The sequence below is a fragment of the Sinohyriopsis cumingii genome, chromosome 2, assembly GCF_028554795.1.
Source record: "Sinohyriopsis cumingii isolate HCF-2022 chromosome 2, ASM2855479v2, whole genome shotgun sequence".
Classification (NCBI taxonomy): domain Eukaryota; kingdom Metazoa; phylum Mollusca; class Bivalvia; order Unionida; family Unionidae; genus Sinohyriopsis; species Sinohyriopsis cumingii.
Window position 1 is genome coordinate 17807383 of NC_142962.1, and position 24470 is coordinate 17831852.

The window sequence follows — 24470 nt, forward strand, 5'->3', positions numbered from 1 at the left end:
TAATTATGAACGCATGCTTAGCTTAAGTATATATATATATATATATATATATATATATATATATATATATATATATATATATATATATATATATATATATATATATATATATATCCGCAGTCCTAAATTTAAACTTGTGGGTTCATTCAATCCGCACAGTTTCTGTTCATGTATTATCTATACACAGGATCTGGAGTGTTATGATACTGTGACCGGAAGTGTATCAGGTCGGAACACTGCTCGAAAATAGCTTAAGTGTCAAACAACAACTGCATGGTGCAAGCATACTAATACTGGTCCACTTAGGTGTGGTCACTTGTCTAGCATGGACAAAAGGTATATAGTATGGTGACTTTTCCAATCTGGACATCATGTATTTAGTGTAGCAACTTTCATAGGGTTGACACCATGTATTTTGTATAAAGACTTTTCTAGTATGGACATAATGTATTTAGAGAATCGCTCTTCCCTGTATCCCTTTATTTGAATGATCGAAAAGTATTGTTGCGTAGCAGTTTCATAGAAAATACAAATAAAATCAAACTTACCTATAACAATAATAATTATTAGCGTCTTGACCAAATAAATGATGCCGATATGTAAAGCATATTTTTTATTTATTTATTTTTGCTTAAGAAATTTTTTATGAGACAATCTAAATTTACTGTGCGGCTTTTCATTTGATGAAGAAATTTTGATGAAACAATGTAAACTTACTGTGCGGCTTTTCATTTGATGACGAAATTTTCGATGAAACAATGTAAACTTACTGTGCGGCTTTTCATTTGATGAAGAAATTTCGATGAAACAATGCAAATTTACTGTGCGGCTTTTCATTTGATGACGAAAGTTTCGATGAAACGATGTAAATTTACTGTGCGGCTTTTCAATTGATGAAATATTTGATGAGACAATGTAAATTTACTATGCGGCTTTTTCATTTGATGACAAAATGTTCAATGAAACAATGTAAAGTTACTGTGCGGCTTTTCATTTGATGACGAAATTTTCGATGAAACAATGTAAATTTACTGTGCGGCTTTTCATTTGATGACGAAAGTTTCGATGAAACGATGTAAATTTACTGTGCGGCTTTTCAATTGATGGAAGTTTCGATGAAACGATGTAAATTTACTGTGCGGCTTTTCAATTGATGAAATTTTCGATGAGACAATGTAAATATACTATGCGGCTTTTTCATTTGATGACAAAATGTTCAATGAAACAATGTAAATTACTGTGCGGCTTTTCATTTGATGCCGAAAGTTTCGATGAAACAATGTAAATTTACTGTGCGGCTTTTCAATTGATGAAATTTTCGATGAAACAATGTAAATTTACTATGCAGCTTTTTCATTTGATGACAAAATGTTCAATGAAACAATGTAAAGTTACTGTGCGGCTTTTCATTTGATGACGAAAGTTTCGATGAAACAATGTAAATTTACTGTGCGGCTTTTCAATTGATGAAATTTTCGATGAAACAATGTAAATTTACTATGCAGCTTTTTCATTTGATGACAAAATGTTCAATGAAACAATGTAAAGTTACTGTGCGGCTTTTCATTTGATGACGAAATTTTCGATGAAACAATGTAAATTTACTATGCGGCTTTTTCATTTGATGACAAAATGTTCAATGAAACAATGTAAATGTACTGTGCGGCTTTTCAATTGATGACGATTCGCTGTCGTTTTCACCAAAACCTTTGCTCAATTGGGAAACAACAATAAAATGGGCAAATCAATCATTTTAACTATTTGCATTGAATTAGCTACAGCCTGGTATTTTGAAGAGTTTTCGTAACAATTTAAATTTTTAGATCTGTAATAAATAACATTCTTGACAAGAACTAGCTCCTATAGAAACGAATCTTATCCGTAACGTCGTTGTTAAACGTCTGGGTTATTGTTGATCATATGTAACATATCCAGTGCAACGTTAACATAATATTTGTTTGCAAGATCAATGGTCAAGATTGCCACTGGACGATAGATATCCATTTTAGGTCAAAAGATACGTCCATTTGCACGGGAATCTTTGATACATTGGTTCTTATATAGTTTTTGAAAAATATGTGCACATTTGTTTTCCCATTTGACCAGATTGCACTTCTACATCTCCTTATAGCAATATAAAATCTGGCTTCTGCCGCAGCTAATCAAATGGAATTTGGTAGGTTGAGGTGGAAGTAGAATGTTTCAATAGTATTGCAAATATGCACAAGTCATTCATGGTACCCAGTGTTTGAACTTATTTTCTTCTGCATATTCGAGGGTTTCATGGTTTTATCATACTTTACATGTGTATTATATTCGGACATAACCTTTTATTTTATACGTTAAGTGGAGATTTTCATTTAATTTTTCAAGTATAATTATCATTATGAAAGGAAAAGTGCATGCTTTATTTCTAGGACAGTCATTTAAATGTCCGATTTAATCATTAGCGTTTCTTAGTTAAATGTAAGATAGTGACATACAAAAAACGTCTTTCGATTAAATGTCAGACAGTGACATACAATCAACGTTTCTCTATTCAATATGATACTTCATACCATTGTTTTGATAATTTTATATGATGACGACTGTTAAAGATGGTGTCGAGGATTATAGACGGTGTCACTTAAATTAGGATTCAAGTGCGACAATATAACTAACATTTTGAAAACACAGTCCAGTTACTCCAGTGATGCCTGCTGACTGAATTCCAAATATGATCAGTGTTTTAACTCATTTTAATTTTCTGTACAGGTTTTTATAATGCAGAAATATTTTAGAGCTAAATGAACGCTGACATCCTGACAAAAGCACGTTCATAAGACATATACCGGTCTTGTGAGTTTGTATTCCTAATGAGTCAAGCTTGAAAAAATTGTATAAATAAGCATACCTTTATCAGTTGCCTCAGCGCCTGAATATATATCCACTCACTTCTGGCACGGAATAAATCACTTCTTATTCCCAGTTGTACTTGTTTATGAATAACGTGGTACAAAGAGCCATGTTTACTCACTATGTCAGCTCTAGGTTGTGAAGCTCAAAACTGATTCCAAACAAAATAGTACCTAGACTTACAAGTACCGTTTCTCGATAATAGCATCCATTCGGCTGCATTCAAATGGGATCTATACCATAATGTTTATAACTATTGATATACGCACGCTCTTAATCGCTCTGTCTCTGTATGTCTGTCTGATTGTCCATCTGTCTGTCTCTTTGTATTATCGTTCTAATTGGCAATGTGAAGTTAAATGGATTCTGGATATTTGTACTTCTATACCTTTCACAAGTTGGCTTTAATATTTAAACATGTTTAATTCACAAAATATGTAGCGTGAGAACAGAAAGGCAGAAATGAAAAAATACATAAATAAGCATGACGTATTAATGTAATTATGGTACAATTATTGTAATATGAGTACACATCCATTCTATTATACTTAATTTTATTTTTTTTAAAAATGCATTGAGAAATTAAAATTTTGTACTCCCTAAATGTATTCTACTCCGTCTTAAATCACAAGGACCTGACATAAGTGTTAATGATGTAACTACAAGAGTAATTTTAAACTTGCATTACCGCAATAAAAAATTTTTAGGCTAATAAATGGACCAAGTGAGAAATGTCGTCAAAAATAAAAATTATTAATAACATTTCAGTGCATTGTCTATAAAATTCTTCTAAAAATAATCAGTTTTCACAAACATGGATATTACTGAATTATTACATTTATGACCACCTCTTTGCTCATTGGTGGTTACCTCCAGATAAAATGGTGACCTAATACATGAGTACGTCTGACCCAATGGACTGTGCATTCTCCGGTACATGTCCACTGCATGAGTACGTTTCTGTTGTAAATACCAAGAGACATGAAAATGTACAATTCAACAATGTGACCTCTTCCATCAGAAAAGACTTTTCAAGCTGTGACAAAAGCAAGAAATAAATAATTTGCCGCTGACAGCAAGTGTTAAGCTCACATTTTTAATAATTACAAATTGGATTAGGTGCTACCTGGGTAGCAACCGTGTAGTAGATAATTCGGTCATTAGCTGAAATAGCGACAGGTGTGGCAGTTATTATAGGTTTAGCAGGTTTGATGCAACATTAATTGCTGCAATGCTGTAAAAACATTCAAGCAAACATCTATAAACAGCAAAGCTGCAAAATATGACGACATAGCAATATCAGCCATAAATTGAACAGTACTGACCACATGATAAGCACAGCAGCAAATGACAATGAAATTATCCATGATGACGCTATTTTCACTATCAAATAGTACGATACATACAGTGAAATAAACAAAACAAACAAGAGGAATCAGGAAGACTATAATAAATAATGCATATAGAAAATTAAAAACAAACAAAAACAACAACATAAAATTTGAAGAAAAAAGTGTATATCATTGTATTACAAGGCAGAACCGATGTTAAGGTTCATAGTGGACATAGTGAAAGTTTAAAAAGTACAGAGGCATTTAAGGCTGAATTGAATATGTAGATTGGCATAAAGAGTCATGCATTTGGTTATCTAGTGGATAAAGTTAAAGAGGAAATTAATAACAACAAAAGGAACGATGGGTGCATAGTGCTTACGATTTTCTCACTGTACCAAATCAGGAATATTCAAGTGTGAATTTGATAGTTGTGCTTTCAACCGTTAGAGCGACAAACACCACAACTTGGACCTACTAATGCATATCATATGACATGGGGTTTATTGAATACGTTTATGTCTGAAGCAACACAACTGATATGAGTTAATAGTTATGGATTTAACCATATTCAGTCAGGTATTGGTAAATACAAGTTACACACAATAAATTCTTTCTTGTCATTCAAGTAACAAACCAGACTCGTACACAGATTATTGCAAACGTGAATAATGAATCCATAAAATACATATTCTTTTATACTGATACTAACATTGATTAGCAGCATGTTACTGACGTGTTAGATGTTAAAATGAATCTCGGTTTTATTTTGTAAAAGAATCGCATGTATTATATCTTCAAGAGAACAACGCTGTATTCACTAGATTCAAACACCAAAAAGAACGTATTCAGCTCGGATGAAATATTAATCCGGCTACAGTATCGAAAGTCGTCACACTTTTAAAAAAAAACATGGCAGCAGCAGTCGTAACAGGTATTGGAATTATATTTAACTGTCTGACCATTGGAGGAAGTAAATATGTATTCGAATAATCCATATGAAACTGATAAGAAATATTTACAAACTCCAGATGTGGAACCAAAAAGCAATGATGCAGAACTAAAATGTAACCCGAGCAACAAATGAAATACCACCCAAAAAAAAAAACAACAAAAGATTATATGCATGCAGGATTGATAAAACAATGTTTGTTGACTCAGTGCTTAAATAACCTGGAATGCTAGTGGAAAATATCTCCATATCCTCTGATTATTTGAAAGTAAATGAGTGCAACCTCATCATGATAGACAAAACTGTGCTTATCCGGTTTCAGGTAGTCATTCAACAAGGCATGCATAGCACTGTGAATAATAATAAGAGAAAGTTTATATCAATGGCAGGCAACGCAAAGTGCACGTATAAATTATAAAAATGCTATACATTTTACAGTATAAGCTAGACCCTTCATAATATCATTAGACATTGAAATTCATTGTCCATTGTTTTTTAAGTTGCCATCATATTTATTTCATGTCTTTAAAATGTTTCAATGTTTCATTAGCGGTTCTCACTTACAGTTTTAGTCAAGTGTTCTATACATTGTAAACTGAATGTAATGGTGTCTGCCAACCTGAATATCCTTTAACATGTGATTTTTTTTCTTCGTGATAATATCAAATATCTAATTCTTCCTAAATGATAATTATTTCTCGTCGTTGTGTGTCATGATTTTTATCTCTTCATCCTTATCATTTTTGACGAGATGAACAGATTAGTCATAACGATTGAGTATTGTCTTGAAATTATTATTCCAGATTAAAGTCTTTATGTGCAGGACTTGTATAAGTACATGTCAAAAGGTCAAGGTCAAAAACGTTATGTTTATTTATTGTGTTCTTTCGCTGACGAAACATATTAATTGATTCAAAATCTTCAAACATATCCCGCTGTGTACACCATAGGTTTCTTTGTTTCCTTAATTCCTTATCGTAAACGTTTTCATTTCGACTTGGGGCTTCTTAGAATGTTTGAACGCACTATGCTGGTCAGCTCACTATTCGTTTATATCTCTTGCGGATTGATTTAACACACACACACACACACACACACACACACACACACACAAATCTGATGGAATTATACATTGAAAACCAAAATCAATAACAAGCAGATCATTTACACTGGTGTGGACAGTTTTTAAATTTACAGATAAGCCTCCTCTCGGTATTGTATGTTTCTTTTTGTAGGGCTGATTGTTCGGTCATACAGAGCTTTCAGCAAATCAAAGTGTCAAATTTTTCAGATGAGGATATTCTAGTATGGTTCAGTGCCATTAATACATATATACCATTCTTAATTGATGCCGATGAAAAATCTGTACTCATTCAAAGATTAACGAAACTAAACTGTAAAACGTTACGTTTTTATTCTATATAACTATATTCAAAAGGCTGTATTCCTTCCTTGTAGCAAAATGTATTATGAACGATTATAATTTATTCTTTTTTGGTATTGGCAGAGCACGCATCGAAATATTTGATCTATTGTAGTAGAATTAATCGAATATCTACGAACAACAAATTATTTTGTAGGTATGAACAAATTAACATTATTTAGATTCAGAATAAATAATTGAAAAAGCCCAGTCTGGTGATTAGGTTCAAGCCTTACTGAATATGTTTGTTCATCGCCAGTTAAGGAGCAATAAATAAACTGTACTGCAACCGCTAATGTGAGCAATGTAAACCGTCTATATGGACGAGTTCACTCGTGACCGTATCAGCTTCCAGTGACCATAATGGAAGCTATAAAGCCCGTAAACCAGAGATTCGACATGTTGGCAACCCACTATACAACGAGGTTCGCAGCTGTTGTATATTGTCCGTTTCACCATTAATTTCTGAATTATATGTGCTTCATGTAATGTATATTTGTTAAAATATCTTAAAAAACATACAAGTTTTTTAATCTTTTACATATTAGAGATGCAATTAAATCCATGATAAGATTTGATTTAATTAATTTTTAAAGCTTTCTTATTTAAAATATCATCAAACAAATTTGGGGTCGGGTCGCTAGAATCGACACCTTGTAAAGTATTATCGAGGGTAGCAGCCTGTAATATCACTTTGAACACACCATGATATTTATTTTCATTGACCATTTAGATAGTACTGGATTAAACAGTGTGGAGGCCGTTAGGCAGTCGAAAACTTATGGGCCCCCTCGCAATTATCTCCTAATAGGTTTTATCAATATTACTTTGATCCGTTGTCGCGGGGCCCCTAGGCCGGTGCCTACTCTGCCAATGGTAATCCGGCACAGCATTTAGATCGCGGTATTGAGCTATTATGTATGATGCGTACAATTTCCAAATTATTATTTTTTGATCGCTCGGATGCTGTCGCAGTTTCGCAGCGCTATTTGTCTTGACGCTTTGATGCAATAGATTTTAATGTTTCAAATAATAGCCTCGAGACTGCTTGGTCTAGAAAGAGTAGTTTACCTTTTGGAACTACTGGAATTTAAGTATGCAGATGTGTAGTATTAAACGTATTCTTCTTATATTATTCAGGCTTTAGTAAATCAATGATACATTTTCGAGTTCCGATTGGTTAGTTAGTTTGATTTTTTTAGCACAATACACCCTTCCCTTTGTTTCATTACTTAATATTCACCAAGGCATGTCTGTATGACTATTTTGGAATCAGCTTAACCATCAAAACTATGTAACACTAACACAGAAAGGATATTTGATTTAACGAGCGAATAACGGATGCATTTCATGGATTGTTTCAAAATTCTTACGTGTTGCAACCACGAGATGAAACATCTGTTAGTGACCCAGAGCTAACAATGTTGTTGTTTTTTATATTTTTATCTTACGCTCAAAGATATTGTTTAGCAATATGTATAACAAACCGAAAAATCCGATTTTCTACTTGATCCCGCGCGATGCCAGCTGTTGATCATGACATATTCGGACAGAAGATATAAATAGTAACACAAATTCTCTTTCCTAATTCAGCACAAATCAGCATATGAAAAACTGACAAAAAACCTGTTTGCACTTGTTTCGTTTGAATGCGAGGCTGCCGTGCTTACCACTAAACTAAGCAAGCATTTAAGAACACCTTGACATTTCTTGGTCATAATGTTATCAATGTCTGTCGAGGGGCAGAGAAAACTTATTTATCGTATTATCATCCAAAGAATTATCAAGACTGTTTCTCTCAGAAAATATAGCAATTGACACTATCGTAAAGTAAAGGTTTCTATTATACAGTAATTGACGACCTAACGTAAAGTGAAGATTTCTATTATCCAGTAATTCACGGCCTAACGTAAAGTAAAGGTTTATATCACCCAGTTATTCACAACCTAACATAAATTTTTTTTTTTTTTTTTTTTTTTTTTTTTTTGTTTTTTTTTTAAATCTAGTAATTCAAGGCCTAACATAAAGTAAAGGTTTATATTATCCAGTAATTCACGGCCTAACAAAGTAAAGGTTTCTATTGTCCAGTAATTCACGGCCTAACATAAAGTGAAGGTTTCTATTATCCAGTAATTCACAGCCTAACATAAAGTGAAGGTTTCTATTATCCAGTAATTCACGGCCTAACAAAGTAAAGGTTTCTATTATCCAGTAATTCACGGCCTAACATAAAGTGAAGGTTTCTATTATCCAGTAATTCACGGCCTAACATAAAGTGAAGGTTTCTATTATCCAGTAATTCACGGCCTAACATAAAGTAAATGTTTCTATTATCCAGTAATTCACGGCCTAACATAAAGTAAAGTTTTATATTATCCATAAATATTTGTATTGGTCTGAGATGAAATCAACATCTGGATCTTGCAGAACGTATCTATTTTGATATATGCAAATGCAGTTGCAGTAACTGCAATTCATAACATTTATATTTGCATAAGTGATCGGTGAAATGAATAAACTTTCGGCATAGGCTGGAATAGATTTAGTATCAGCTTTTTAAAGAATTGACAGTTACAGGCTAAATACATGACAAGTTAGTAATGTAGAAGTATTAGTGGTATTGATTTTGTGGTCATATTCTGAAAACACTCATCTTTCCTATCGTAATATTTAATGTATATTTCAGCTTTTCGCTGGTACAATCATTTCCTAGTGTGCAGCGAGTTTGTAGAAAATCTAGGTTTTCATGCTGCTTTCTGACAATTCAAACTTAAACGTACAGACAGCAACTTGAAAAAGAATATTATTATTAATATTATTATTATTATTATTATTATTATTATTTCATGTTGTTGTTCATGTTGTTCTGTTTCAAAGAACTACAAAATGTACATTAAAATAACCATTAAGTAGTAGCTTTTCATTATTGTATTCAATTCGACAATCACAACATTCCCCTGTAAATCAAAGCTGTGCAAAGTTGTAATTTGTTACACTTTTAATGCATTCCATAATTTTTTAAGTTAAAATCAGTTTTAAAGTCGTATGGCATTTTCATTTCTTTCCTTAAAATACATTGTGATAACACTTTAAGACAGTCATACACGGGAAAAGGCTTAAAAATTAAACTTTGCATCTTATGTAACAACCATTTTATTGTCATTAACGATGATCAAGCTGACAATGAAAATTCAAATATTAAGGTTTATATTTATGAACATGACCGAGATGTCATACTCGATGTTATCGTTCATGACTCTTTCTCCATGTATTAAGTATTCTTGCTAACGAAGACAATTTCCATTGTCACAGAGAAAGGAAAACATGAATCCTTTATTTCTGAAACAATTTAAATTCTTCTCCAAGGTATATTATGTACAGAAAGTGGCGATGACCGGTTTAAAGACCACTCATTATTCCGCCACTCATTATTCCATCGATTAATCAATGATGAACACTAACTCAAGTTTCTACAAAATTGTGCCAAGTCGCTTATTTATCAAGTTTGTTCAATCCTAACTTTATATGGAGACACAATATGGCTGTTATAATAATGGATATTAAAGAGAACAGTTCTGTACTCCCAGCATCCTTTGCAATAGCTCTCTGTTTTCGCCCTTATAGTAATATTCTCCCAGCATCATTAATATTACCTCTTTCTTTCGTCGTCATCAGACATTAAACAATTTTGAGTTTTTAGACTAGTATAAGCTGATACCGTTGGGAAATTCCCTATCCAGGAGATATTGAATCAATTTCCCACCTGATATGTTATGAAGAAATACACAAAGACGAATGTCAAAATTACTCATATCTCCAAAATATTTCTCTTTGTCGCACACTAATTTTTTGACAGCAAATATATGCATGGATTATTACACCTGTGTAAGAATACATTCATTGTTTACAAACGTCTGTGGTATTAGTTGGAACAGTGAGCAGAACGTTTGAAACGGATTAATTAATTATAATTCTCTTGTTGTTGCGAGAGTTTGCCATAACATTCATCTTTTTATAATAATATAAACATTTTTTTAAAAATCTTTTGCACCTATCAGAATGGAACATGTTTGTAAAGTGTCTGTATTCAAATTTATGAGTATCATTTTTAACAATATTTTTTCACTGTAATTTTCCTGGAAATATTTTGCCTATAAGAAAACTTTCAATAAATTAATAAATATTATAGTTGTGATAGTGCTACATCGGTCAACGAACATGGCTCTACACACACTGCAATTAACGGCTATTTCAGTCATAGTACTCGAAAATCAATAGCTGTTAGTCAATATTGACTAGTACTGTGATTAACAATCGCGAACATTCACATCGTATCTACTGAACAACCTTGATTGCAAGTATTTTTGACTGGTTTGTTGTGTTTTGGTTTAGCTGTTTCATGGTAAGGGCATTTTTAAACATCACTGGCAATATCATGCTAAGGAAATGGGAACCCAGTACCTTTCCAAACAACACAACGAGGCAGCAGACCTGGGCTAGCCTGGGTTGGCATCGAACCTGCGACCATTGAATAACTAGTTCTACGTTGTACCAAACGAGCTCCAGCAGATCCGATAATGTATGGTGTTCATTAGTAATGTTTGGTACAAACTCTTTCTAAAGATTTATGGTTAACTCTTGAAACATTCCTTGAATGATCAGCTGTATCCTCACTGTACTGTGGCAAAAACGAATACAGATGATGATGATGATGTTGTTGATGATGATGATGATGATGATGATAGCAATAATGCTGCTGATAATAATAATAATAATAATAATTTTGTCAACATTATATGTCTCCTAAGACTCCTTAGTCCAATACGGTCTGATACAAAATACCTTACATTGTCAGCTAGTTGTTATAGAAGCTCCAATAGGCACCGATTGATTTCGGGCCCTGTCTCCAAATACACGATGCCAGCTTTGGCGGCGCTTGCAGTTTCATAAGGTTTTAGTTCGGGATTTTATCAGCGCCAAAATTACATATTCTTTTGATGACGAATGATGTCAAAAGGACTCCCTATTACTCATATATATATATATATGTGTGTGTGTGTGTGTGTGTGTGTGTGTGTGTGTGTGTGTTAATCAATTTGACATAAGATATACTAATTATGATCTACATTGAATGGATGAATCCTTATGAAAAATCAAAAACAGGCCAGTGGATCTTGCGTGCTCATTGCTGTAGATGGTACATCGGATAATTTATGTAGCAATACCAACATTATCGGGCTTTGCTTCGATTTTCTTTTCATCCATGAGATATTGTGCGCTTGATGCCATATTTAACAAATCCATTCTTGAAACCAGATTCGTAATTGTTCGTCTTCGACAAGACTTCCCTCCATATCCAAAAATATGCCATGCTCGGGTTGTCTTAACAATCAGACCCGATATATTTTGTTTCAAGCATCATCATATATGTAATCGCGTAGATGTGCCTTTTGGTCGTGTGTGGCTTGTTTTAGCTGTAAACAAGGTAAGGTCTATTAGCAGCTAAGCAATCTTAAATTAGGTCACCTGGTTTTCTAAAGAGAGAATCCCATGACCTGAACTCATTCCATCAAATTGTCAACAATATTTCTTCATACAGTTGCTAAGATCAAAAGGTTGCAATAACATCTTTAACTAACGAAAGAGCCTCATCTTAAAGTATAACCCAATATATTGAAGCTATGTAATGTACCAAATGGAAAAAAATGATCTATTTAATATGTTATTTAATAAATGACCCGTATAATCTATAATCATGAAACCTAACACAAATAATGCAGATATACATACCATTATGCATACGTCTGAGTGTCATTAGTGCGTTTATATATCATGTTGAAAACATTAACTAAGTAAACTAATTTATCGGCGGTGATCTTCGTTACTGGTACTATACTAATTGTTTGAATGATATCATTAGAGTACTTGGTTCTTCCATTATCGAAACTCGTTGGGGGGGGGGGGTCTAGTCGACGCAAGCAACATCACGTTCTCTTGCACAATACTATACAACGATATCGTTGTTTTTCCAAGACTAATTTCTCAAGAAGGTCGACTACGTATTTGCAGAATCATAAATCTGTTTGAGCTTCTTCGACAAATCTGTATGACGCATTTAAAGCTAAACAGCCATTTAATCTTTCATGTAACGTTACACACACTCCATCTCCTTCCTGAAACGATAACTTTTGTCAAATACTATATGCATCATTCTATGCTCTGTTGCCATTATCTATCTATCTATGTATCTATATATATATATATATATATATATATATATATATATATATATATATATATATAAAGAATACAAATCATATGGCGAGTAACAGTTCTTTCAAGTGCACTGGGTCAAGCAAGGGATTACGTTTGTCAGGGATTGATTAAGATAAATGTAATCAACTGACTACGAACAGTGCAAAACTGGTATCTAGCTAGCCTAAGCGCTTTCGACTCTTAATGAGACTTTTTCAAAGGCAAATACAAAACATAGACAAGACAAACAAATAAAACAGACGAACCGTTGTCTTTGTAAAACTTTACATGACTATGACTTGTTGCAGATGCTGAAAGATATTTTATGTTGACCTTGAAATCGATGGGCCATAGCATCAGCTGTTATTTTATGTAAATGTGTGTACGTGTGTGTGTGTGTGAAGAATGTGAGCTGATAAGCAACATATTTTGTTATTTCTGTTTGTGCTTCTGTGCACATACTATACACACCCATAAACTTGTACTATCTAAAGGTGCATACTTTAGACACCCTTGTGATGTTGAAATTCATAATTCCATAACTCGAGGTAGCATCATTAAAAAAACGATTGCCGTCATGAGCGTCTGTGATCTGTTAGCGTCTCTTATGTCTGTACAAGCAGGTGCAGATACAGGATCACTAGTTTGCAGGGAGCTACTGTTGGCTCCGAATGATTGTACGAGTGCTAATACTTATCAAAACCGTATTGCAGAGTCTGAGAGATTTGATTGCCATCCAGAGGAAGTGAACTTGTACGCTGAGTTAAATAAAAGCATTCCCAAGGAAGAATTCTTTAATAAGGTATTACTCGAGCTTAATAATGAAGAAGTCGAAATTGAGTTGTTCAGACTGCCCATGTTCGAAACCGTGAAAAGGTACTAAGGACTTCCCTCTTGGAGGAAGAACCGAGTTCAAGAAACGTATGCAGCATACACGTGATGGCGATTCAGTAGCGACCTGATTAGCGAGGGATATTTATGGTCCTATATCATACCTAGAGGAGGAAGGTCAATACGCTGTTAGAGACATGATTACTTCATCGAAGGTTGTTATCCGTCCAACTCATCATTCGCGTCAGCTAAGTTCGATTTCAAGGTCAAAGTGGGTCAACAAATTCTCCTGCACAGTCTATTGTGATTGGAATAGAGATGATCCCTCTGTTTCCCAGAACTACTCAACAAAATGCCACTGTGCACCAATGATTGAAAAACTGAACATGAGAATGAGTTGCCTGCGAAAAGAATTACTTACTCTCAAAGAAAGTCAATCACAAATAGAAATATCTGAGATGACAGGCATAACAAATCTGAACCAATTATTTAATAAAATGTCATTGTGTATGGAACACGTGGGCACTAGGATAAGTACCCGTCAAGTTCCAATTAGTAGCTTCCACATCCTGTTCTTGTCCATAGATTAAACGGCTCAAACATTCTGAATACGAATGCCGCTCATAATGGGTCATGAGATACCTTAATTCCTGGGGTATGCTAGCAGGTACTTCTATTGAATGAAAAGGTTCTGGCGTATCTGTAAATCAAATTCCAAATATATCCCAGTGCATAGTTCCTGTTGCAGCCAATCCTTCATCAAATGTTAGCAATGATAATACCGATTCCCCGGCAGTTAACAACGATTTGAATTGTAAGGTTGCGGGCAAGACATTCAGTCAATCCGTCACTGATCTGTCGAGCACTCATACAAATCATGATGAAGATGTAGAAAGTTTTCTTTCTCCAACAGTAGTGTTGGACAATATACAAGCTTCTGTTAGTATTAGGTCAAACAATCCTGTCAGGAGTTCAGGTTAAAACGATGTTGATAGCTCTTATAGTATTCCCATACGAATTACAAATTCAAAGGTGAAACGGTCAAAAGTCATTTATATAGGTTCGATAATTCCAACGTTGATAGGTATATTAATAAAGTTAATCATGTGATAGCTATATTAATAAAGTTAATCATGTGATTGAAAATGATGATGATGATGATGATGATGATGATGATGATGACGGTTTCATTGAGTAGTTATAATAGGTGGAAAAGATTCTATATAGGTAATATTGATTGATTATAATATAGATGAGAAAAAAACATCTTCCTTCTTCAGAATTCAAACCGTGTTTTAAAATCTTTCTGGAATCGTGAGCTAAAGACTCTGCACAAACCATAATCAAAGGAATGCAAAAGTGGATACAGCAAAAAAAAATATAATTATCAAAACGATTTATTTTTCATTGTTTATAAAGTTGCCAAATCAAAAGCATGAAAACGAAAACATTGCTAAGTAGACCAAAGTTAACCAAAAATCTGTTTTGGAAATCTTTCAATTCACGCCGACTGAGAAGTAAACAGCCGCTTAAATTGATATTTAACGATAGCATTTATCGTTATCTTGCAGATGCTCAGTAGGCATCATATTTTGAGACACCACCGAATTTAGACAACAGATATAAGAAAAGGTCAACGAACATGTTAAACTGTGAAAATAAACTGTAAGTGGGAAGTCTGATCCTATAACGCCTGAAAGACTGGTATATGTACTTTTAGATGACCAGTATGCAAAGGCCAGCGGCTATGATAATATAAGCCATGAACACCTTAAGTATGGTGGCATTACGATCAGGTCAGTCTTGATTACTCTCAGTAGCTTCAGATGGAAACTGGGCACATTCCAGACAAATTAAAAAAGAAGGTCTGATAAGACCATTTCCAAAGGAGGAAGTAAGAATAAAAGAGATTTGAGTAATTATAGGGCGATAACGCTTCTCCCATGAATTGGTAAAGTTTATGAAGAAAAAAAAAACTTTATTAAGCCGATTACAAACTAATTTGAAATCTACTAATTTCTCAATTAACTCAATACGGGAGTGGGGTATTTCAGAAGGGTCCAGGTTACAATATGACTTCATTCATGGTTAACGAACTAATTAGTTATGCTAATGAAAACCAAAACAAATTGCACACAGCTTTCCTTGATACCGAGAAAGCTTTTGACACGGTATAAACTGTTATAGATCCGTCACAGACTATGGATAGTGATTGTCAATCTATATACAAATCTATACATCAGAGCTTATAATTTAAGAATTTCTAACCGACTTCCGGTGTTGCCTACACGGCAATATTGAATATTATCCCTTTGGCTCTGCATTATCTTTATCAATGAACTTCATGATATTGTTTCAACCTGCAAATATGGCTTTGTATATCTCGACAACCGCGTCCTTGTCAGACCGTAGCTGATGGTATGCATATTTGTTCTGAGGCTTTCAAAACTAGGCATGGATCACTTACTTAGATAAGTTGTCATTACTCTATAAAGCTGGGATTCATATACGGCTTCAAAATAAGTAATTATATTGTTTTTAATAAAAGCCCATCTGAGTACAAAAGAAGACACGGGGGTTGGTTACTGGGATCTAATGCTGTATTAGAAACAGAATCATGTAGACATTTAGGCATCGATCTATCTAAGTGCAGCAAAATTGATACTTGAATAATTGAGGCTACAGATAAGCTTGTAAGTTCCCTGTTTAGCTTTGTTGATATTGGAGTTAGTGAGCATGGCTTTAATTCACTTACTCTGTATGAAACTATGAAGCATTACCTCGCTCGCTATATGGTTGTGAAACCTGTTGCAAACCTAGCCCACAGCCAATACTTATATTAGAGAGAGGTGGTCGATTGTAAATTTAGCACATGTAAGGGCTATCTAGATACGCACTAACTGAAACTGCACTGAGTTTACGTGGCGCTTAACCCATTGAAGCCTACATAATATATATGAATAAGCTGGGGGGGGGGGGGTCTGGAACAACTCTGTAGAATGCCTGCAGCCTAATTTGCAAAAAGGTATGTTTAATCTGCCTCTTCCGAACAAACCAAACTTGTTTTATTCCTGAGATTTGTAGAGCACTTAAAACATTTGAATTAAACATGTTTATTGAATCGTTCATAACTCAAGGTCGATTCGCAGTCAAAAAAGACTTGACGCGTACTGTTAAATACAAAGTCCGTGCTTCATATGAAACTCCTTTGAAGTGTAGACAAAGTCAAGACGCATCGCTCAATAGATTTCAGAAGCTGCTGCTTGATGGCAGTTTGATACCAATGTATTATGGGAAGTTCCTAGGAAGTTTCCAGCTTCTCTTAAATCAAGTCGAGTTGTTGCCAATATTGCGTCCAAGTTGTTTTCATCTGCGGGTGACACCGTTTGTACTTTCGGTACTTCTGTCCTTGATCATTTCATAGGAGTATGTAACTTCGTTACATCAGACCAGGATAGGTTTAGGTGCCACTTTATTGATCGATTCGGAGTACACGTTTGCATGTACTTCGATTCAGTGCCTGAAACTGATTTTGTCAATACTCTCCTAGGAATGATGTCCCAAGACTTACAGCTCTTATTAGCAGTCATCATATTGTGAATTTTCATCTCCTGTGCATCACAACATTTCCTTCTATGTTAAAAACGTACACGAGAAACGTTAGACATGGCACCATCATGATATCCATGTGTTCTGTACCTCTATCGTTAAAAGTTAATGCTGAACGACGACATGATGTAAGCTACTGAATTACTATCTTCTAGCTCATTTTACCTCCTCAAGGTGTATAATAAGGAATCATCTATTCATATTTGCCTAAACGCTTGAAACTGTCCCGCTTACGTCTATGCTGGAAGCGCACCATTCACATAATCGTGTTAACAATTGTATTCTCTGTTTAATACTTCATTTTCATTGTTCATCCTTGTATTTGTATGACCGATGTACTCTTCGCAATGCCCCCACCTCTCTCTCTCTCTCTCTCTCTCTCTCTCTCTTTCTCTCTCTCTCTCTCTCTCTCTCTCTCTCTCTCTCTCTGAAACAGTACCCTCTTTAACGTATGGATTTATTTGTATTCATGCTAACCATATAGAATTCTTTCAGCATGTCATCTGAGGTTTCAATAAACCTTTTTGTAAACTGAAGTTGTGCCTATATTTTGATGAGCAGTTATCCCTTTGTGTACCCTGGAGATGAATTCCATATGTAGTGTGGGCATTGAAAGCCTGTGAAAGAATTAGTTTTAACGAAGATTACTTTATAGGTAACAAAGCTACCTATGAATGAGACGAGACGAACAGAAGAAACAGTTTTATCCAATAACTGCAACTATGTTCTAAAATCAACAGTAGCAAATTCTAACAGTGATGTCACTTTTAACAATTACAATCGATCAAACTGATTAAATGATAAATAGCAAAAAATATGTCAGTCTCTTCGTCTGAAGCCTTATTTAGGTCAAAGCTGGCTTTTATTAAATAGTTTATTTTACTTGTATCAAGAGATTATTTTACTATATGGTACAGCAATTACTCATGTCGGAGAAGAACACATTCAAAGACTTTATACTTCATTGCAACAGCCACGGTAATTCAATTGCTAATGCGTCAGTCTCGTGAATGGGGATACCTTCTTTGGTGTGTCCATACGAAAGCCATTAGCTCCAGAGCCAGCAATGAGCTACAATTGCCGTTAAAAGCAATGGGATATCGTCTAAATACTGATAATATCCAACAAGTAATAACAGTTAAATCTCTGTTTGATGAGTTGATCTTTCTTGTTAGTTTAACGGCACTTTCAACGCCAGCTGTATCACGTTGAGCAAATGGAACTAAATACCTTTCTCAAGGACACACAAGCCAGCCGACCCTGGCTGGCCTAGGTGGGTATCGAACCCGCGACTCATTGATTTTGAGTCCAATGCTCCATCAGCTCAGCCGCTGCTAATACCCGGACAACAATAAATGGTTTGAGATAGATACATGTATGTCAATGGTTGAAATACACGCCATTACTGTTTGACCAAAGTCTGGATCTGTGAAAGACAATATTGATAAAGTCTGGATATCTGCTAGACAAAATGTGTAAAGTCTGCAAATGGGCAAGACAAAGAGTATACAGTCTGGATATATGGAAGACAAAGAGCATAAAATATGATATGCTCAAGACAATGAGTATAAAATCTTGATATGTGGAAGACAAAGAGTATAAAATCTTGATATGTGCAAGACAAAGAGTATACAGCCTTGATATGTACAAGACAAAGAGTATAAAATACTGATATGTGCAAAACAAAGAGTATAAAATCTTGATATGTGCAAGACAAAGTTTTAAGTGGAAATATATTAGGTAGCAATACAATGTGACCGGGCGACATCTTACTACAAGGGAATATGTCCTGGATGTACAGTAAACTAATAGTTATTCATCACTGTATCACATACAATAAATAGGAGTCGACTGCAGGGATATGCGAAGTTTTCTCTATGTGGAGAAGAAAAAAATAAAACTAGCCGACTGCCATGTGTCAACCGTAGTTCTTTTGGAAAAGCGCCAGAATCGTTGTCCATTGGGCACTATTTCGATGAACATTGGAACATCGATCTTTCAATCTTCTATCGGTAAATTTATATTATAGGTACAACATAATCGCAAAAAATATAAATTCAAAATATCTGGAATAAAACCAGATTGTAAAGACTGGTTGCTCCAATTAAAATCCATGTGGAGACGTAAGAGGAACATTTGATTGGAGATGATGTTATTGGACAGGGTGTTAATAGACTGGGTGCAGAGTTTGCCTGGAAAAAGACGTTGACGCCGATCGATTTCGGTAATGATTCTTTTCATCCCGAGCACTGACGCATACGTATCTGACCGCGTTTGTTCAGAGAACCCCAGGATTCATTTTGCTATGATGGGTCGCAAATTGTTGATTTCCATAAGATATTCTCTTTGAGTTCATTTCAAAGGTCGCGGACGTATAGTAAGGTTCGACTCACGAATTTCTTATATAAGCTAAATGTGTTTTCAGATAGAACTATTCCTCTCTGTTAGGTGCTTGGCGTGGAGTACCAAAGAACCGCTTAGAAAAGCGTTCTGATAAATCATTTAAATATAAGCTCCCAACCAACTCCAAAAAATATTGAAGGGTGCGATATGGATCTCGTGAATGTGTGATGATTACTTAACTGAAGACAAAATATTTATGGTATTTATGCGCTTAAGAACTCTCCGTTGAACAAAGACTGATGTCTTGATTTCTCTGGAAATAGGGGAAACCTTGATATCAAGCGAGACTTACGTAAGGTTTGTTTGATTTGCTCGATAACACTCTTTGCGTGTTACAGTATCAAACAATTTTTTTCATATATGTAGATCCTACAGTACTGAGGTAAATGTATTGATGTACATACATACATACATACATATGCTGGAGGTAGAAAATAAATGTATTCGTTTTAAGAATGTTTCCTTCAATAATATCCAGAAAATTTGTGTAAATTGAAAAAAGGGTAACGAACACTACCAGGTGTTGAGTGGTTCATTCAATTATATTAATGCAGCAGTCCTCGTATTTATTTCATACGCAACCTCAACTGTACTACGGTATTAATTAAGGATTTCAGTTGCAAATTTCAGGTTATATATCTATCTAAATGCATGCATACCTACCTATGTACCTGGATGCAGATACTGATTGATATATAAAAAGCAACAACCCATTTCTGACCGAAAGTATAAACGTGCATTTGATTTATTTCCATAAAATGACATTCCGATTAAAATGTTCTCGTTAGTTTGCAAAATGAACATATAAAAGCGTCCACCAGATGTGAAACCAACGCAATATAATTACAACAGTTTACATATATACATCATTACAGGGTATCACACCCACACCCCCTACCATTTCTTTGAATAAACTCGCTCTATTGTTACGTCATGAATTCAGACGTCGACACCCGAACTAAGAAAGAAAGATCGAGGATGCTGCCCCATTCGTAGTTCAGTGAGGTATAAATACGTTGAAGTAGTCACACTTGACTATTAAACAACTGATGGAGTGTGGTGAAAGATAAAGTAAAGACGGAGCTGATAGGACAGTCACAAGAGCACTCATAGGAAAGGCAGAAATGAGTAAAAGAGTGTCAGTGTATGTTTTCGTCCCCTCATACTCAGACCAAACAGGCTACCATAGCGGCGACGAAACAATGAACCTCAATTGGCATAGCCCTGAGAATAACTAGGTCTTACTTGTAGCTGACTAGTTCATTAGAATATTATTTTGGAAAGCTCCTGCTTGTGAGATACCAAGTCAAGAGCGTCTGCAATTATTGATGGTAATTTGTTCCAAGTACCTATTGTACGTGGGAAGAAACTGAACTTGAAATAATTTGTCGGTGCTGACTTTAATTGGAACTGTTTCCTGTGGTTTTGCCCAAATTTGGCTATATGGTAAGGTTAGGTTCTAATATTGACGCTGCTAGTTTGCGGCTGGGGTCTCAATTCATCCAATATATACTTTGTCAGATTTACACCTGGCCAATCAACCAAATCTACCAATGCTGAAACAAAAATTTGAAATCAACCTTGCTGAAGTAAAGAGGGCGTTTTAGTACTTAAATTCCACTTCCTGTTGATTTTTCTTTTAACCGCAACAAGGTTATCTATCCGGAATTAGTACTGGTCGATATGTCGAAGCACCGTGAGGCTTACATTAAAAGCAATCAAACTAAAACGAAAGTCATTCTTGATGGCTCCCTAAAAAAATACGCTTCCACTGCAAAAGCATTTAAGTTGAATGTATGTGCATGTATATGTCTTGTTTGCCACGTCTTTCCGTTAGAAAAATAAGGTCAAAATTGGGCCCATTGCCGAAAATATCATTTTTCCAGTTTTGCAGTGTTATCTGAATTTATGCGTTTAAACATTTCTGTAATTGAAGTTCATTCGTGTGCATACTTTTTTCCTAAATTGAATTTAGTAAAATGAGAAAACAGTCCTCGATTTTGTAATCGACTACGCTGTTAATTTTTATTTTTGAAATGGTAACTGACACCAACCTGCTCTGCGGTGCATACATATCCTGAAGATATTCTCAGATTAGGTGCCACCAACTTTAAGTCAAATTATATCTTTCAAATGTTTTAATAAATATTGTTAGATGGTATTTAAATCTAGGTTGAATAGATCGTTCATCATTCATTTATACCAAAATAATAAAAAATTATAATGTATTGTTAATAAAGCATATTTTAAATCCAAAATATTAAAATTATATACTTTTATGTAATCCTGTAATGAAACATATTTTAAATCCAATCTATAAAAAAAAATTATATTTTGTAAAGCTGTAATGAAAATAATTTTAAATCCAATATATAAAAATGATATATTTGTATGTAACGCTGTAATGAAACATATTTTAAATTATATATATATATATATATATATATATATATATATATATATATATATATATATATATATATATATATATATATATATATATACCTTGTATAACTTTTTGAAACATTTTAGAGCCAATAGCGTTGTATAATTTTTTAGAAACATAATTGACAACATTCGAGTGTTGTTCTGGAGTTAAAATTACGCAAAATGCCTCTTGCATATATGTATTATGAAATTAGCAAATGTTATGAAGCACAATTAATAAAACAAACCATTTTTTATTTAGCACAATTAATCAGACATACCTAATTCCTTCCAGAACATGAAAATCCAGAATCTGATAAAGCACAACCTATTAGAGGCATATCTGTTTGTTTACAGTATGTTTTATGAGTTCTGTTTAATTACTATACGCTGTTTGGAGTTCTATTTACTCCCTGTTAGTTGTATGGATTTCTATTTACTCATTTTATGCTGTATGGAGTTATGTTTACTCACTGTATGCTATATGGAGTTCTGTTTACTTACTGTGCCAGTCATCGTTAACTAATCTCTTAATTAATTCGAATTTTCCAAGTACTAAGTCTTTCAAACGCGCGGTGCTCCTGCAATTTGATGACGGCAGTTGCCTTTTAATGTGATCTTCAGATCCCCATAGTTCATACACAAACCTTTTTTTCTACCGTAACTTTCGATCAAAATAAGCGTCTGAATTGGGGGTTCCAAGACCACGAGCTTCTGATTCAATGCCGTGTTTCTGAAAAGTGCTTTATAGACTCTTTTGTATCAGGCAGCAGCAATAAAGTACCATAACTGCAGATAGCCACAATGCTGTTTTATTTACTGTCTCCATACGCGTCATATATGATGAAATTGACAATATACAAAGGATATATACGTTGTTTTGAGCCGTTATATGAAAACTTTTCACGAGCGAAGTGGAAACATCGACTAGTCAGGAGTGAGGTGAAAACATTTGTATAGGACACGAGTTACAAAGCGATGAGTGATAACACAGAATGACTCCACTTCATGAGTAAATAATTTAATTATATCTACTGAAAAAGACTCCCACATTTTCTTTTTATTAAATACTTTTAAAGATAAAACCTTCTATTTGCATAGATTTGTTTCTCCATTCTGCTCAATGTTAATAACAGTTGTATTATTACATACGTAAAACGAAGTTCCGCAAGTTTACAATGCTTTCAGGAAAACAACTCTTTACAGATTTAGATTGAACAGATGATGTTTCAAATTATGTATTTTGTCAAATTATTTAAATGTTTTCATGTGCAAATAGCGAGATTTTGTATTCTCGTTAACGCATTTCTTGTGCGGATTGATACAGTCAACATTATTGGATTGGGAATAATATAGCAATATGACAGAACAGTCCAACAGATTTCAGAGCGTGATATCATTAAATAATATATTTTAATGATTGTTTAGTTGACTTCTAGGGATTTCGGCTGTTAATATTGGGGGTGGGGTGGGGAGGAGGGAGCATTCAAACTAGCATTTTTTTGTTTTGGCAGGCCTAGAGTCTGTTTCGGTAACAGACGCTGAATCAAAATTTCGAATGTCACTTATTTTCGGTTTTCAATCGACACTAATCAATGACTGATTTCTCCATAGTTTTCAGATATGGCTATGATTATGATGACAGTTAAAATCGCAACTTCGAACATTTTAATACCATAATTAATCAAGAGTTTTTCGTCAAAATATATATAATTTGTCGTTAAGTGTAACTGGAATACTATATTATATGACAGGTCATGTAAGTTCTGTCACTGTCAATTTTTGCATTATTTATGTAGAAATTTAATTATAAAAAGTTCATACTTGAAGCCTTCGTTTTGCTTTCTGGGGTACATTTTAAAGCATTTTTGACGGCCCTTTACAGTGATCACATAAATGTATACAGTTATTTTCACATTGTAAGATTATTTCATCCTGATTTAGAGAGAGAGAGAGAGAGAGAGAGAGAGAGAGAGAGAGAGGGAAAATAGTAAATAAAATAAAATAGGCCTGTATACAGAAATTCATGTCTAAAGAACACACATAAGGACATACCTCCTCAGTGGAAAATGAAACAGTTCCAAAGATGATATCATCACTGTGGCAATATCATTTTCCTCCGGCTGATATATTTCATTATCACATAGTCGGTACACTTTATATATTTATTGTATGTGTGCAATTTTTGATACAAAATGTCAAAATATCAGATTATGTTATTCTGATTAGTCCAAATAAGACAAATGAAATTCTTGTGCAGTACTCTCTTTATTGATTGGCTGTTGTCGTGGGAATTTGTTCTTGCCCCGCCTTCTGAAACATTTTGTTCTTACAATTACTATAG

At 34.2% G+C, this 24470-nt stretch overlaps 1 protein-coding gene across 3 annotated transcripts in view; it reads right to left on the reverse strand.

Moving 5' to 3' along the window:
* Positions 1-24470, reverse strand: part of LOC149804395 (uncharacterized) — a 136365-nt gene that overhangs the window by 96718 nt on the left and 15177 nt on the right. For 2 of the 3 annotated variants that reach the window (XM_089939695.1, XM_089939684.1), the window contains exon 1: positions 2894-3032. The exons of the other annotated variant lie outside the window; for it this stretch is intronic. The gene's annotated coding sequence lies outside the window, so the exon portion shown is untranslated. Of the gene's footprint in view, positions 1-2893; positions 3033-24470 lie in introns of those variants that run through there. 3 annotated transcript variants of the gene reach the window in all.